This window comes from Eriocheir sinensis, chromosome 5, assembly GCF_024679095.1.
Source record: "Eriocheir sinensis breed Jianghai 21 chromosome 5, ASM2467909v1, whole genome shotgun sequence".
NCBI classification, from domain to species: domain Eukaryota; kingdom Metazoa; phylum Arthropoda; class Malacostraca; order Decapoda; family Varunidae; genus Eriocheir; species Eriocheir sinensis.
Genome location: NC_066513.1, coordinates 17,133,875 through 17,146,135, shown reverse-complemented (window position 1 = coordinate 17,146,135; position 12,261 = coordinate 17,133,875). Strand labels below are relative to the sequence as shown.

The following is a 12,261-nucleotide window of genomic DNA, read 5'->3' as shown; positions in this document are numbered from 1 at the left end:
GTGAATGGAAAGCAAATATTCTGTCTATACTAGCGTTTCTACCGCCTTGGCTGTCGGCGGTACACGGGCAGCAGGCGGTGGCAACGCCTCTGGACGCGTTGCCACCGCCGCGTTTCTACGGTGTATCATTCTATACTGGCGGCAGGGTTCCCAGCAAGGAGACTATAGAACAGGAGAGGGGGCCTCTATGGGAGACCGTGGGCGGGTGTTGGTGTATGTCGGTTGCAACAGATGGCGCAGGAGTAGCGTTGTTTACATTCAGGCGCCTCCCCCCCTCCAGACCCCCCCCAACCCCTAGAACCAATCAGCAGTGTTGCTACATGGGATCAAGCAGCAAATGTTGCTACTTTTTTTCTTCAGTCTGGTTATTTCCCATTTTAAATAAAAAAAAATAAAGGTAGATAAATATTAAAATGAACAGTAGGAACTATATATACTGTATATATTTACTAGGTAGATATAGCCTGACTGCATGTCATGAGTAATGCTATTATTGTTATATTATTATACCACAATTATATTACTTTCTCTGCATGTGTGGTTAGATGTGTTTTATGTGTTTAACCTTTCTGTATATATACTGGAATGAACCAAGGAATTGTAGCCCTACTGCCGTTCTTTTAAACTATGTGATCATGTTTTTTCTTCCAAACTCATTGTTTTAGCACGCACGCTGACTTCCATCAGTAATGATGATATATATACATTGAGTCATTGGTTTGTAGGGGGAAAGAGTGGGTGAATATAATTATCTTGGTCTAACTTCTACTGTTTATCATACCGCTATTCGCAGCAATATCTTTCTCTGCTCCGATGGCAACGCTGCCTCGTTCAAAAATCATAACACCGCCGCGGCCGCCACGTTTACCAGCCGGAGCCTCAAATCATGTCCCTTTGTGGTGAAAAAGAGGACACAGCCTGGTGTGAAGCTACATTTATTACGGAAGGATGCCAGCCGGGGTAAGTGATATATATAAATAATGATAATGTGGAAATTCTAATCATTTTCACGCTGACAGCTGTTCTGAACTTGCTAACTGCAAGCCTCACCTCCTCCCGCGGCAAGAGGCCGAATGGCCTACACACGGCAGCTCCAGGTTCCTCCCCATTACCACCTGTCAGCCTCGTCCATGTAGCTATCCAGTCTACTCTTAAAACAAGCTATCGTCCCTGCACTCACTATGTGATTGCTGAGTCTATTCCATTCCCCCATCACCCTATTATTAAACCAATGCCTGCCCATTTCCCTCCTAAATCTATACTTTTCTAATTTAAGTCAATTACTGCATGTTCTATCTTGCCAAATATCTTATGCAAAAGTTAATCAGCATATCTCCACTCTTTCATCCCTTACACTGATAAACTGGAACAGCCTTCCATTGTCCGCATTTCCTCCTGCCTATAATTTGACCTTCAAGAAGAGTGTATCAAGACTCTACTTTTGTCTGTTTGGGAGTGGTGAGTAGTGGGGCTTTTTTTTCTAGTACGCTTTGTTGCCCTTGAGCTGTCTCCTTTGTTTAAAGAAAATAATAGTTAAATAAATGTAAGTTGCCAATGCTTCCAACACATTTTGGTGCCATATCTACAAGTGGCTGGTGACTGTAAGCATCTCAGCAACCTGCATGCATCTATGCCATTCCTATCACGGTGCATGGAGCAAGCTTCACATAACACTCAGACAGAGACAGTTTAATTATGGTTACATATCAGACTCAGTTTATTGCTCAGTCTATTAGGTGCAGTGCTGTTAATATTGTTAGTGGTAGTATTAGTACAATTAATGTATTTATTTTAATTAATTTATCAATATTTATTTATTATATTCTTAGTGTTTGAAAATTCCAATACTAGCATTAAAATAAACAAAAATATCAGAAATATATTTATACTCATTAATTATTATTGCTTTTCTTATTATTACTTCCTTCAATGTCCTGGCACTTTGACATCTAGTGTTTTTCTGTCTAGCAGCCAAAATTGTGGTCTTTCTGAATGTGTATGTCCTAAGTCTTCATTGGTGTATCTAGCTATATAACAAAAATCTGCATCTCTCTCTCTTCTCACCCAGTTGTCCCCGTACATCCTTTCAGTATCCAAAGAATTTCAATTTACATCTTGTAATCACTCAACTAATGCAGTGCAATCCTCATCTCTGTATTTTACCGTGTGGACATACTCTTTCCTTCCATGTTCCACTGTCGTATGTTATTCCACATCTAACACAACCACATCCCAACAGATCCGAACACGTCCGATATCATCCAAGAGAATGTGGCAGCTGAAGGGGGAGAGGCCAAGAAAGAGGCCAAGGGTGAAGACATTTAGCCACCCCCCCTGAAGTACATGGCATCATTCAACCCTCTTGGTGAGCTACAGGAATGTGCTTCCCATTGCAGTGCACCAGCTCCATGTACTGATTTTGGTATGAATACTTCATCTAGTGTTTGTTGATTGTTGTGTTATTAATCTAATTATGACTTCACAAAATAGACTGTGCAAGTCACTTAACACATGCCCTGCTCAACATCACTTTTAAGTTGTAGAATTCCTTCATATGGATGCTGATTTATGTATCCTGAAATGATTGGATATTGATTGTCTTAACATTTTTTTTTTGTCCATGATCACTGAACCATGTTACGGTATGTCTTTGGGTGTAGATCCAGGAAATGATTTTTTGGGAGGACGTCAGACTTTTTGCGGGTGGAAGGAGCATTAGCATTACCGATTAGCCATTCTCGGCAGTCCTGGTCTTGAAAAACTGGTGAAGTGACCTAAATCAATGGGTATAACGGCCTGGAGTTTGTGCCAAAGCATTGTTTTAGCCGCAGCGCGCTTTTGAGCTAGTTTTCCTGTATCACTCAGGAACATTGGGGGGGCCTGGGACCCCTGGGCCCCCCTTTGGATCCACCAATGTAGCTATGTCTTATAATATATCTATCCTTTACAGTCTGATGGTGCATCCTTCTAGGTTGTCAAGTTTTAGTAGCTACTCATGAGAAATATTCCTTATAATGATCATTGATTTCCAGATGGTTTGCACTAAAATAAGTGTCGTGTAACCTGCCGCAAATAATAATCAGCTGTAGTCAACCCTTGCTTTAAAGAACCAATATGGAGGAAGGGGGTGATGTTATATCCAAAAATCTTTTACATCTGAAGTATCCAACCTTTTTGTGTATAATAAACTTTGTTTGTTACATGAACTTAAAAGTTCACAATTTCCATACATGATTCTTTTTTCCTTGTATTTGATGACTAATCCTGACATGTATTTCCATTATCAGTAGGTAATATATAGTAACAAGACAATAATACACATTATAACAATGTATATATTATAGCCCAATGAGTGCACAAGATCATTTACCTCATCAGTGACGCCAAGTCCAGGAGTCCTTCCCTAAATTCTTTGCCCAAATTTGTGACACCAAGTATAATAACTAGTTTTAGTGACCATTTGCATCCATTTTTCACTTTGATTAAAAAATTGCCTCTCAACAGGTGTGAACTTGATGGGGTTGGAGGAAACTTGACTCGGCCATCAAGCTCACCACAATATAGTAAGGAACCTCTTGTTCTCAGTGATAATTTATCCTCTTTAGTTACTATTCCGTGTTGCTTTAATCACAACTAATGTGTTGGAAACATTACAGCTTAATAACATACTTCACATCTCTGCATACAAATTGAGTTCAATATTCAACTGTTACACCAGTAGGCTTCATATCTCAAAAAAAAAGTATGTAAAAAGGTTGAAATTTTGAATGATATATTTAAACTCTTTATTATGTTTCTATGGATGTAGTACCGTTATGATTAGTCGAGTGATCAGCATATGGGTCTTATGTTTTTGATAGCATAGGTTCAAATTTTGCCATAGGCTGGCAATTGATAGTAACAGTAGTGTCCACAGATATCTACCTGTTTCTTGTTTATCCTGTTCCACTTTAAACCATGACTGGCCAATCTTTGAAGAGGTAGCATAACCTTGAAGTGCCACTAACAAACCTTTGTCCATTCTTCTGATGTGATCCTTTTTTTTTTTTTTTTTTTTTTTTTTCCCACCTGCCTATAGCGCCGGTAGGTTTTCTTCAGGCGCCTGGCGGTCGGCCCAGGCCCGTCATGATGCAGGCAATTTTTTTTATAGTGGTGCCATTTAGTATTGGCTCATGCTGCCGCCCAGAACTCATTCTTGATTCACTTGGATGGTTTAGCAGGGCTTAGGTATGACTAACATTGCAGAAACAGGGAATTTTTATATTTTTAGTGTGGCAACACATTGACAAATGTTTTAGTATGGACTGAACATCAAAGATATATATGGTAAATGGGTGCTTGTAGATCTTGACATTATATCTGTCAAGAGTCTCCAGTTGTATCCTCTCCCCCATCTCTCCTGAAAATATTACTCTTGTCAGGCAATCTAAGTGAAGCCTTACATCGATGCTGGCGTGCAGACATAATGTCAATGCTTAGATTCACTGTCCTTATAGCACTGAAAATAATGCAATTACATGCACATATTTTATTATTTAGAATTGTGATTAATTGTGATTAAATATTTTTTCATGTATTTTCAGACATGAAAAGTGAAAATTGCTGCACACAACAGTCTGTCGTCTGCACCGGGAGGCAAGGCAGCTCAAAGCCCAGGCTGTTACAAATCCTGGGCAGTTTTTGCCCAGAGCCAGCAATTTTTTAGATCCAATAGGGATGGATTTTTTCTGAGGTCAGGTTCAACATGCTGCAAGATGCCAAGATCTAAGCCTAGTAGGAGATATGGGTTACAAGAGAGGAGGTTTGCTCTGGCCTTATACTATCAAAGTCCAAATGCTAATAGATTTCTGAGCACAGTATTTCACTTGTCTTCAGTTTCAACACTTCAATCATGACTCAGGGGTATTTCAGTACATGTTGGCTGGAGCAAACAGACTCTGACAGCCCTGCAGCAAAGAGCACAGGCTTTGTCAAAAGAAGAGAAACTTCGTGGGATTTGCCATTATTTAGTATTACTCTTGTTACGCCAAGAATTTTTTTCCATATACTTTGCCAAATATTGCAAGTAATGCACCATTGTTGGGCTTGCTTGTTATAAATCATATCTTGTTCAATTAACAAGCTTTGGGTGTCTGCCACTTTCCAGTTGTAATGCAAGGAATCATTTATCTTCCCTGCTAGATATCACACATAATGCACCATTGTTGGTTTTGCCTGTTATAAATCAGACCTTGTTCAGTTAACAAGCTTTAGGTGTCTGCCACTTTCCAACTGTAATGCAAGGAATCCCCTGCCAGATATCGCATGTAATGCACCATTGTTGGTTTTGCTTATTATAAATCAGATCTTGTTCAGTTCACAAGCTTTGAATATCTGCCATTGTTTATTTCAGGTGTAATGCTTGGAAGCATTTGTTCTCTTCCCTACCCAACAGTACGCAATACTTTATTGTGGATTTTGCCTGTTATATTTAATCTTGTTCAGGTAGCAAGCTTTTGGTGTCTGCCTTACCTAATATGTCCTGCAGTGACACTTGGCTTGGTTTCATAATGTGAAATACATCATGTAATTTCATCACACTAAGTGTCTATCATCACGTGTCTGGCATCAATGTGGCTTCCAGGACTAATCTTGTTTGTATTACAGCTTGCAAATTTTTTCTGCTTTTATATGATATACATAATCACATAGGTATGATTTACAAAATGTAATGGCAGTTGATATTCTTGACTAATGCCTCATAAACCTTGTGAAAAATAATGCTTTTTTGAAAGGGGGTGGGGGGCAGAGAGTGGTTTGTTTGGTTGGCCAGTTCAAGGAGTTTCATATCAAATGATTTTATTACATCCAACTTTAATGTGTGCTAAAAACATATATTTTATTACATCCAACTTTAATGTGTGCATAAAACATATTTTATTACATCCAACTTTAATGTGTGCTTCCTGCAATAAATGCTACATGTTTACTGATGTAGCCTATGAAATACATATCACTCTCTGCCCTGTAATTTGGTGTATCACATACTGCAGCATAACTTTCCTGCTATTTTCTTACACTATGAGTTGCCTTATTTTGTCTCATTTGCTTTTATCATATGTGCCTCCGCTGCATAGTTGTGCCTGCTGAGCTTAATATCTTCTTGACCCTGACACCAAGGTCAGAGCTTGTGAGATCATACCGTGTCCTACATTCCATTTTCACCTCCAGGCTCGCCTGTCTCCCAGGACCACCAAGTTATTGCATTCCATTTAAGACAACTCATGTGTTACCTTCTTAATGTCCTCCATCATGTATTTCAGCATGTTTTATGATGCTTTGCTCTTATATTGATGTGCCTTGCAACATTTTTATACAGTTTTCATTGTATATAACGCACCATTGTTGGTTTTGCCTGTTATAAATTGGGTCATGTTCAGTTAACAAGCTTTGAGTGTCTCCCATTGCTTATTTCAGTTGTAATGCTTAGAAGCTTTTGTTCTCTGCCTTGTCAAGCAGTATGCAATGCTTGCCATTATCTGGCACTTGTACAGTTAGTATGATATTTTTACTCAGCTAAGAGCATGTTGCAAAAGGTAAAGGTAAGGCTGGGGGCATACGCTGTAGCAGCGCATGGCCTTGGTGCTCATCTCTGTAACATTAGCCCATGAGCCTGTGGTGTTAGGGAACCCATTACCCTGGGACACAGGACCAGTGTGACATCCGGGTTACCACAGTTGCAAAGGCATTATAGTAATTTAGCATGCATAGAATGTTGTATGCTTTGCTTGTATTTAAAGCACTGGATATGTTTGCTACACACACACACACACACACATATATATATATATATATATATATATATATATATATATATATATATATATATATATATATATATATATATATATATATATATATTAGCAAATGCTTTCAACATCATATTTTTCCTAAAAAAACAAATTGATATAGTGTAGATAATACCTAATAAATGATATAGTGTAGATAATACCTAATAAAACATAAGAACAAATATATTTTTCTTTACCCCATTAGTAAATAATTTTACAATAAAAAAAATAAGTGAAGGCTGGATAGGGTGCTGTGGCAGGTACTTCAAAAATAGTTAAGCTACCCCTGAAAAGTGACGTTTTTGGTGGGCTGCAATAGATGGCGCTACTTCTGCACGCCCGAGGAATTACTACATACCACTATCTCTTCGTATATAGTCTCTTTGGTTCCCAGTGACGGTACAAAAGTACCATTTTGATACTTTTTGTCGGTAGCGGTACATTTTTACGACATTAAGCTAAAGTGGTACGAAATTATCATTGAGGAAAAATTTGATACTTTTTTACCAATTTAGTAAGAAAAATGATACATTTTCGTCTCACCGATGCATCCAGGGAAATGTGAAAAAAAGTAAAAGCCGGTATAAATTTGTATTTACGTATATATTCTACCGCAGATCAGTGTTTCTGTGTTTTTGTGACCCGTTAAAATCATGTATCTGAGTATACAGCAGCTGATGGGGCAGAGTATACGCGTTGCCCCGGTGACGCTGAGCCGGATACAAGAGCAAGACGTGTACAGGACCGAGGAGACAAGCGGAAATCCCAACAGCGTAAGTTTTTTTTTTTTTTTTAAGTACTATTAGGTAATGAAAGACATTAAACATGCTAAAATGTTACTTTCTCGTGATAGTGTGTGCATGAAGTAGCTGCAAAACTTACATAATATTGAAATAGTACTAAATAACATTTATTGCGCCATGGAATCATAGAAACGATTGAAGCGAAGCTACTCTGACATGATTTATATAACTAATATTCTTGTTGTTTTATCATATCTGCATCAGCTACATTGTCTGTGTTATCTTAATTATAAGTTTTAATCTCTCTCTCTCTCTCTCTCTCTCTCTCTCTCTCTCTCTCTCTCTCTCTCTCTCTCTCTCTCTCTCTCTCTCTGTTACCATACAAGTCATCATGCTGCAATAGACACTGCAGACTGTGTACACCCTACATCCCTGCCAGACGTAAGAGTTAAAAAAAATAATATTTAAGTAATTTCCTCACTGTAAAATATAAATTACCTAAAATTACCGGTTGATACTTTATTTGGTACTTTTTTTCAGCCATGTGGTACATTTTTACATTTTTATCATTTTTTATGGTACGTTTTAGTTTTTTCCACTGGGAACACTGACTGGCGGTTTGAAAGCAGTTCTGCCGCGGCGTTCCTAGTGGAAGCATACAGCGCGATGTTTGACACTGAGAAATTCATATTCGAAATTAAACTGCGCCCAGCTATATTGTTGTTGTTGTTCTCTTCAAGTTGTTTTCCTGGCTTACCCATTCATTGTGGACATGACATTGTATAATAACATCTGTTAGCCCTGATGAACCTTACAACATGGCATTATAAAGGCCGAATCCCACACATCACGAATGGCCCCGATCGTCCCCCGATCGAGCATGACTTGCAAAAAAATTCTGATTTTGAGGCATTCGGCGGCATTCGAGTTAACATTCCCGGCGCATTCTGGGTATCTGGGACGCTCGGGGGGCTACCGGGGCGTCCGGCAGAGTTGGCCCATGTATCGGCAAAATTTAGTGCATGCACTAAATTTTTCCCGAATGTCGGGGGCATTCGGGGAAAAAACGTTGTTTTATTCGAACGATATTCGACCAACATTCGGGTTATTATTGGGCAATGATCATGTGATTCGGGCAATGATCGGGCTTTTTGGGCTCATTCGAATGTAGCCAGAATCACACGTTTGTTTCCCGATCATTGCACGATCATTGCCCGATCATTGCCCAATTGTTGGTCGATATTTCGGTATGCTACTCGATCCCTGCACGGGTATAGCCCGATAACAGCCAGAATCAATCGACGAACACTCGAGAGTTGGTCGAATGCTCCCCAATAAACGCCCGAACTATCGTAAGCCGAGACGAGCTATCTGCCTCCTTTGGGCGATAGTTGGCCGATGATTGCAAGAGTTACTCGAACATCGTCAGACAATTGCCCGAGTCACACGATTTTGGGATGGATACCCATTTCCAGAATAGGACGAATAACAGACGACCATCCCCCGGTCTACTCGTTGGGGAGGCGGTGGCTGAGTCGTCAAAGTAACGGCCTCGTGTTCAGGAGGACGCGAGTTCAATCCCCGCTCGGTGCCACCAAGCTGGGATTTTTCAGCCGCCGCCGAGTGGTTTAAAACTACCCACATGCTGTCCAGAAGACCACCTATCAACCCGGACTCTAGATTCTAGGATCAAAAATGAGCTCTGGGAGGGCAGCATGAGCCAATGCAAGATGGCGCCACTATAAACACTCGCCTGCGCCAGAACGGGCTGGGCCGACCATCAGGACCAACCGGAATGAAGCCTTGGACCGACCATCAGGATCCACCGGGAAGAAGCCTACCGGCGCAATAGGCAGCAATGTAAAAAAAAAAAAAAAAAAAAAAAAATGCCCGCCGTGCGCACTCAGATCGTCGCCAGAATTAGCCAAATGCGGTACAGTCTGCTCGAATGCTGCCCGGTGTATCGCTTCTTCTTCTGCAGTCCTCTGTGGGGGTATGGTTTTTGCAGCCAGTCTCTCATCGGAAAGACGTCGTCACCCACAATGAAGTAGGGCACTGGGTGGTCATCCCCGGGTATATATATATATATATATATATATATATATATATATATATATATATATATATATATATCCCTGTGAATTTACTATAAACTTGTGGCTAACCATCGTATGATGAAAAAAATGTAATATGCGTTTCAGTCTTGGAACATAAATTAAGAAAAACAGAAGAAGGAAAGCATATGCAACTTTTCATCTATTTTACGAGGATCCTTTTTGTTATGGACATCTAAAGATCTTCGTAAAAATCCCAAGCGTTTACGAACAATCATCGCATGAATAACGAAAAGGTAGAGAAGAGGACCTAGATCTCTTAATTCTTTTGTGAGGAATATTTTCCTAACATGTAAGCAAATTGCCGTAAATTATTCATGTGCGTATCTTCAGGCATCTTTCACTGCGTCGCACGCCTTCTGCATGGCTCTCCTGTTTGCCAAGTCCAGTATTGCTTTCTTATGCTGTTTTCTTTATATATTTTTCCTATAGCCACACAAACAACACAAGCGACTGTGACGGAGTGAGAGCATATTTATTTTGTCGCGGGTATAAAATACATTGCACGTCTAAATCAAATAAATATTGGGAATCGCTTCTTCGTGGCTCATTCTCTCTCTCTCTCTCTCTCTCTCTCTCTCTCTCTCTCTCTCTCTCTCTCTCTCTCTCTCTCTCTCTGTAACCTGCTGTCTTCCTACTTCTTCCCTTCAGGCGGATTCTTTGCCCTTTTGCCTTTGTGTTTAGATTTTCTTTCTTCCTCTGTTATATACATCACATTTCTTTTTTCATCTTCTCCCACTTCCCGTTTTCTTTCAGACTTACAACCCTACCTCCCTTGTATTTAAATTTCCTTTTGTCTCGGTATTAAGTTATGCTTATTATATATAGATCATAATGCTGAAAAAAAAATAACAAAAGCAATACTCCTAGGATCTGCGTCACTCTTGCTGAGGTCGGTGGGTCATTGCCCTCCCCTCCCTCTTGATGGTTTTAGTTGTAGTTGTTGTAGTGGTAATAGTTGTGGTAGTGGTCGTTTCACACCCACCAGTACAGCTACCACTGTGCCAGTACTACAACCCTTACCACCATCATCTCTCTCTCTCTCTCTCTCTCTCTCTCTCTCTCTCTCTCTCTCTCTCTCTCTCTCTCTCTCTCTCTCTCTCTCTCTCTCTCTCTCAAATCTCCTCTCTTCCTGCTTCTTCCCTTCAGGCGGATTCTTTGGCCTGTTGCCTTTGTGTTTAGATTTTCTTTCTTCCTCTATTATATACATCACATTTCTTTTTCATCTTCTCCAACTTCCCGTTTTCTTTCATATTTACGACCCTACCTCCCTTGTATTTAAATATTCTTTTGTCTCGGTATTAAGTTATGCTTATTATATACATGCAATTTTTTTTCTCGTTTATTTTATTTTTACTTACATATCACGCTTCTCTCTCTCTCTCTCTCTCTCTCTCTCTCTCTCTCTCTCTCTCTCTCTCTCTCTCTCTGCTTAGGTTACATACTTTCTTGTTTTCGCATTAATATAACTTGTTTTCTCATTGTATTTATTTTATTAGTAGTAGAGTCTTGGCAATTACGTTCTCATTGTTTTTACAGTATAAGAAAGAGTTGGTTACGTTTCGGAACGAACATGTTCCATCATCAGACCTAAAAGCAAGAACATAGTGTCACATACAGCGTAAGATAAAAGTACAATAAGATTAATCTACGGTAAAAACAATCCAATGTCATAAGAAAAGAAAAGAAAAGATGCATTTTAACTTCTTTTTTTTTCATTGTTTCTTTTACTTGTTTTTCTTCAACCCACGGTTTTACTTATTGCTGTTTTGAATCTATTGTTTTATATTGTTTTATAGCATCTGTCTACTTCACTTGTTTTGTTTGTTTTTGTTTGGATACTTTTACGCTCCCCTTTAGTGTTCAATTTTTAATCGGCTTGATTTTTACTAGTTTTACTGTTAAAACCTCGTTTTTGTGTACACTCTCACCTTGTCATTTTATATTTTATCTTTTCTTATGACATTGGATTGTTTTTACCGTAGATTAATCTTATTGTACTTTTATCTTACGCTGTATGTGACACTATGTTCTTGCTTTTAGGTCTGATGATGGAACATGTTCGTTCCGAAACGTAACCAACTTATTAAAGAAGTTTAAGATAGCAGAGATGTTTCTGCCAGCCCTGGTACTCCTCTTCATTATATATATATATATATAGATATATATATATATATATATATATATATATATATATATATATATATAGATATATATATATATATAATTATATATTTATACATACACAGATATATAGATATATATATATATATATATATATATATATATATATATATATATATATATATATATATATGTGTGTGTGTGTGTGTGTGTCTGTGTGTGTGTGTGTGTGTGTGTGTGTGTGTGTGTGTGTGTGTCTATGTGTGTGTGTGTGTGTGTCCTATGCCCATATACATGCGTTATCAAATTTACAATTCACTTTAAAATTTTATATCGGATGGCACACTGGAGGCCGTGGGGGGTAGGGCCCCCTCAAGACCCCTGAGGCCTCTCACGGTTAGCCCACACTCCCCCCGCTTTTCAAAATCGGACGTCAAAAACATCAGCTGC

General features: G+C 39.0%; 1 long non-coding RNA gene across 3 annotated transcripts; it reads left to right on the top strand.

Annotated features, from left to right (window-relative positions):
* The first annotated feature begins 294 nt into the window (after positions 1–294).
* On the top strand, positions 295–5,646 carry LOC126984714 (uncharacterized). Of its 3 annotated transcripts, none has more exons than XR_007737490.1 (4): positions 295–960; positions 2,240–2,422; positions 3,505–3,563; positions 4,584–5,646. It is a non-coding gene; the product is annotated as an uncharacterized LOC126984714 (long non-coding RNA). The 3 variants fall into 3 exon arrangements; XR_007737499.1 differs by lacking the exon at positions 295–960 and adding an exon at positions 1,029–1,458; XR_007737489.1 differs by lacking the exon at positions 295–960 and having other exon boundaries at positions 1,591–2,422.
* The last annotated feature ends 6,615 nt before the right edge of the window (positions 5,647–12,261 follow it).